The sequence below is a fragment of the Arachis ipaensis genome, chromosome B01 (genome assembly GCF_000816755.2).
Source record: "Arachis ipaensis cultivar K30076 chromosome B01, Araip1.1, whole genome shotgun sequence".
Classification (NCBI taxonomy): Eukaryota; Viridiplantae; Streptophyta; class Magnoliopsida; order Fabales; family Fabaceae; genus Arachis; species Arachis ipaensis.
Window position 1 is genome coordinate 17,084,785 of NC_029785.2, and position 5,798 is coordinate 17,090,582.

General features: G+C 37.4%; 1 long non-coding RNA gene across 1 annotated transcript in view; it reads right to left on the minus strand.

Annotated features, from left to right (window-relative positions):
* The window catches only part of LOC110269996, a 15,323-nt gene extending 15,126 nt beyond the window's left edge, over positions 1-197 (minus strand). Inside the window, exon 1 of the long non-coding RNA XR_002358912.1 lies at positions 187-197. This is a non-coding gene — a long non-coding RNA (uncharacterized LOC110269996). The remainder of the gene's footprint in view (positions 1-186) is intronic.

The window sequence follows — 5,798 nt, forward strand, 5'->3', positions numbered from 1 at the left end:
TAGAAGTGGATTTTTAGCGGTAATAACATCATCGCTAAAAGAAATGCAATGATGGTTGGCGCAATAAATTATGGTGATGCTGCTATATTATCGGTATTTATCGGTGGTTCGGGCAAACTGCTGCAAAAATATAGGTTTAACACTTGTTGATGCTGTGAAAAATCTATGTACAATCAAATTCGACACATTTATGATGGTTTTAAGGAGCATTTTCAAAATAATTCACTTACACAAGTCTTTTGGAAGGAGCACCATAGGACAAGTTCGTGATGTAGATTTTGCACTATATCCTATCTAATTTGTTGGTAATATTGCACAACAGTTAGATTTTAGTGTGTAAATAAAAGAGTATCAAAAAATGATTATCAAATTAAAGGTAAACGCAGTAGAAAAGAAGACAATAAGACATACAATGAAAAATCTTTTGAAAAATACCATTTAACGGTAAGGAGATGATTTTTCACCCAATATTACTATAGAGATGGATTCTTTAGGGAGCACGTACGCCGACTTTATTGCGTGCAATACCATCTTCTTTTGGCGATCATGACCTACATGAAAAACCACGAATTTAAATCAATTGAAATAGATACTATAGAAGTCAATTTGATTTTGTCTTCACTATTTATTTGATTTTAATGACTTTTCAATAAATTAAAAAAATTAAAATGACACAAAATAAAAATAGAACATTATTGCTTATGGAATGGAAAAAAAAGTCTACCAAATCTCAAAAAACTCAATAAAGAAATAATAAAACATTTTGCAATGGTTTATAGAATTGCCACAAAAGATGATGAAAACGTGTTTTGCTTTAACGGCAGTTGCAAATCAATTACAAATGTTGGATGTTTAAACCTTCTTAGAATCTACAGAATAAATAATTTCAAATTAGAGTATTGCAATAGTTTTAAACCGCCGTAAAGCAAATTTGCAGTAAAATCTTATATTGCGACAATTATTTCAGCGGTTTGCCAAAATAGCACTGCTAACTGTTTGTAGCACCCAATATTAGAGCGGTTGAAAAATCACCATAATGTCATCATAACCATTGGTATCTACCATTACTTATGCAATGTATATCTATTAGATAGTTAATATTAATCTTTAAATTTGTTAATTAACATACTAAAAACTTAATATTTTTTTAAGCATGTTTTGTGATTTTATTTCCTTTCATGGAGTGTGTATGTCATTCAGCATAAAGAATATGCTAAATAGTATCCAAAGTTTTCATGCTTGCTTTAGGATGATATACTATTACATTGAAGAAATAATAATTAGTTAAACTATTGTGAGGCAAAAAGAATTCGAGAAGTTTATTATAACAGATAGAATGCGTTAATGGTTCAGCTGTCTATAATGATATTGTAGGTCATTATTGAATCCTTCAAAACAACAAATTTAGCCATCATCACGATCTTCCGGGGGTCACCGGTTCCCATCATGAGTTACTACAAGAAAAATGATGAATACCGTCGGATTTAGCGACGAATGTCCCTCGAATCAGTTACCGTCGAATTTAAAAGGTCGTGCCTAAATTCGATAGTAAATGGAGGCGCAAAACCTAATTTTATTAGCGTCAAATTTAGCGTCGGAATTTTTTGCCAGTAAAAAGATTTTAGTGAAACGTGTCGTTTAGGCATCGCTGACCCTTTTACCATTCGATTTTTTCGCTGGAAAATCCGACGGTAAAATTGGGGTAAATTAAAACACAAAACCCTTTCCCCTCACTTCTGCAAACTCTCTTCTGCTTCACTGCGCCCTAACCACCACCACCACCCTCAGCCTTTTGGCGACCTAATCGAACCACCACCACAGTGCCACCTGTCATCTCCGTTGCCGTCCGAGGCACCACCCTTCTTCCCTTTCTTCTTCCTCTTCTTTTCGCTGGCCTTCTCTTCCTCTCTTCATCTCTCTGTTCTGACTCCATCGCTGGCCACCCAGTGCCGCCGCTATCCCGTATCTCCCTCCTCTTCTCACCTTCTCCTTCTTTTTCACCCTCTGACTCTCTAGCTCTCCAACTTTCTCTCAAACACGGCACCAGAACAACTCTATTTCTCAATTCCAAAGTTCTCTAAATAGGCCGACGACCACCATTTGCCACCCCTAGCTCCGATGACATCACAGCGCCCCCAACACTGCCTCCATTCTTCTCTATTTCATCTATCTTTGTTTAGCACTCCAGGTTTTGATCAAACTAATTTTTTCAAATTCTATTTTGGTTAGTATTTAGTTATTAGGTTGATTTTAGTTAGTTAATTTAATTTAGTTGGATTTAATTTTCTGGTTTTAGTGGATTTAGGTTGTTAAGATAGGTTCGATTTAAGATAGTAGATTTGAACTGTTGAAAGTGTTTGAGAATTCCTGATTGTTGATAGATATTGTTGCTGATTTTGTGTTGCCTATGCTAATTTGTGTGAATTGATGGAAAAAGAATGCTTTTTTGTGCTATCTCTTGTTGTTTATGCCTAAGCGTGCCAAGTGTTCAATAATATACCTCTATGAATATTTTGGATTTTAAATTGAATGTTGTAGCTACCTGTGATTTAGAATGTTTGAGTTTGTTTGGCATAATTCATTAGTGATATATAATGCCATATTAGTTTGTTTGTGAATTGTTAAGTGAATTGTTGATGGATAGAGCTTTGGGCGCCTTCTAATTATAGATGAAACTCTGACAAAATTTCTAAAAAATTCTAAATATAATTGAAGTTTATAGATTACTTCAAATTTGATTTAAACTACTAAAGATAAGAAGACTAATTAGAATCAAATTTGAATTTAATTGGTATGCTCTTTGCAGACATGACGACAGGTAGAGGTGTCGCAAATCAATCTCGTGGTCATGGTAGAGGGAAGGTGTCTACTTGTATCCCTAAGTCTTCTCAGCCATCGCCTTCTACTTCGACTATCCCTGGGACATCACGGGCAATGGGTGCACAGAATCAACCATTTATCATGGTCTCTAACCCCAACTACGTGGCTCCTTCTGCTGCACCACCCCCGCCATTAGGAAGTCGTCCGGCTGCTTCACTAGAGTGGACTCCTCCACCGCCTCTATCGGCTCAGCAGCCCACTATTTCGACGACGATGCCTCCTCCAGTGACAGATACTGCGGTGCCAGAATCCTCCTACGAATGCCAGCCAGATGCCTCTCCACTGCCTCCCATCGTACAGATGACGATTTGGCCTAATAATTTGACAGCGGGAGTACTATTTTAAGTCTTTATATGCAAACTATTTTGAGGAGATTATTCAACATATGTGGTTGCTAATCTTAAGTTTTTTTATTTTAGTTAGTTATTTTAGTTTATTTGTTACACTCAATTTTCTGGTTTTAGTGAATTTAGGTTGTTAAGATTGGTTCGATTTAGATTAGTAGATTTGAACTGCTGAAAATGTTTGAGAATTTTTTATTGTTAATGAATGTTACTGCTTAAGTCATATAATGCCATATTGGTTTGTTTGTGAATTTTTTAAGTGAATTATTGATGGATAGAGTTTTAGGCATCTTCTAATTATAGATGAAACTCAATCGAAATTTTTAAAAAATCTAAATATAATTGAAGTTTATAGATTACTTCAAATTTGAAGTAAACTACTAATCTTAAATTTTTCATTGATATATGTGCACCAAATAACAATGCATGTACACAGAAGTGTACCAATGACATCAAACTGATGTCTGACCACGTATAGTCGAGCTACTAGAAGATCCCTGCTGAGACCAGAGAGCGGTGGTTTCAGAAGTGGACGGTAAAAGCTCAACATATTCAAACCTTAGCTAGTTTATATGTTCTATTTTATTTAATTATATATTTAATTTTGACCAACTCGTGCTAAATATTCTTTGTGTGGGAGAAATTTATATGGGACAAGACTCACGATGCCATGGTCAGGAAGATCTTCGACCATTGGATGCCTAGCCAGCTTCAGCAGATGATGGAGGATGTACGTGAAAGGCGCGACCACCTCAGTATTTGGCTCCGCCCGAACATTAAGAAGACACTATACGTCCATTGGGAGACTGATGAAGGGTTCAAGCATCACCGTCTCACAAATAGAGCTAACAGGGCATCGGCCAGGTCGTCGAAGTATACCAGCGGCTCAGCGACTTTCATAAAGACAAAGGCCGGGCTGATATGTAACTTGTTTCATTTTGTTATTAAGTTCATTTTGTCTTTGACATTTAATGTCATTATTACTTGATTTAACATATTGTTTCAACATGTGTAGTCTAAGTCATTGGATTGTAATGCGACGATGGTGGAAACTATCAAGTATACTCACACTTTAAATAGAATAAATAGAGATTTGCTGATCAGCAGTTTGCGGATCACTATGTGGTTAAACATCATTTGATAAAGTTTTCAATTAACTGTCGTCCTAATCATAACATGTGTTATGCAGGAGTCTTACATGCAGAGATTGGAGGCCGCAACCCAACAATCCCAGCCTACTGGAGAGGACGACAGCAACTCCACTGATGCAGTCGTCGATCTTGACACGGTTTGACGCACAGATCACATCTGAGCCGTACAAGAATCACGTCTACGGGCTGTGATCGTTCTTTGTCGACAACCTTCGCACCTCCATATTGAAGGCTTCATATGCCACTGCCACCAGCCGCACTGTCACTCCTGAGGACAATATCGTCGATTTGAGGGAGCAGGTGCTGAATCTCACCCAAAGCCTTCACCAATAGGCTCAGCAGCTGCAGCAGTCTGAGGAGAGGTATAACGAGATCCTCGCATGTGTGTCAGACACAAATTCCCTCAGGCTGGAGCTTAGGCCGGAGCTGGAGCAGTTTCAGCAGATGGAGCAACAAATGGCGGTGTACTAGGAGCAGATGCGCGCTACTGGCAGTGGCACTGCTGGTGGCAGCGGCGCTGCTGGTGGGCACCAACATCACCGCCTAGTCCCCTGCCTCAGCAAGACCATGGGGATGACGACAATGACAACTATCAGGATTCGTAGTGATTAGGGTTTTGTTCTAGACTATTTGATTGTATTTTACTTATTTGACTTTTTATTTTATCGTACACTTGATATTTAATAAATGGTTATTTGGTTTTAATTATTTAGAATTTCACTACTAATTGGGTAAAAAATAAATTTTAAAAAAAATAGAATTTGCCAAATTAAGCTTAAAATTTTTTTTAAAATAAAATTGAAGCTACCGTCGGATTTGCCAGGAAAAAAAATCTGATGGTAATTAGACGGGAAACAAAATAGTGTGGCACCAACATTACCGGAAAAAATCAAATAATTTTCAGGCAAAGAATTCACCGCAGAATCCACCGGTAATTATCAGCAGATTGAAAAATCTGATGGCAAATGGTTACCGACAGGGGTCGTCGGATTGTGTCCGACGAAAAATCCGCTAGTAATATAGTTATCGGCGGATTATTTTTGTTATTCCACCGATAAATATGATAGTATTCAATGTTTTTCTTATAGTGAAGCATAAGTCTTTGGCTCATCGGGGTTAATAAAGTGGTAACCGAGCCCGACCACACTGGGAAGTTGAGACCTGATATGCCAGTCTTTGGGACTAAGGGCGTCAAAGGTGTTTCAGTACATTATGTTGGAATTGGCCCTCGTATTTACTAGTATTCTTTTGATAAAGTCATTTTCGACTCTAGCCTTTATCGCCATTTTAAAATCCTGCAAAAATATTTTGACACTTAAGTCAAAATGTATTAGAGGTAGGGAATGAAAGCTTATTAGGAGTTGCAACATACTTTGAGAAGTTGTAAGTTTCCCTTTTTGTATCTGTGGTGGGGTTAAGTCCT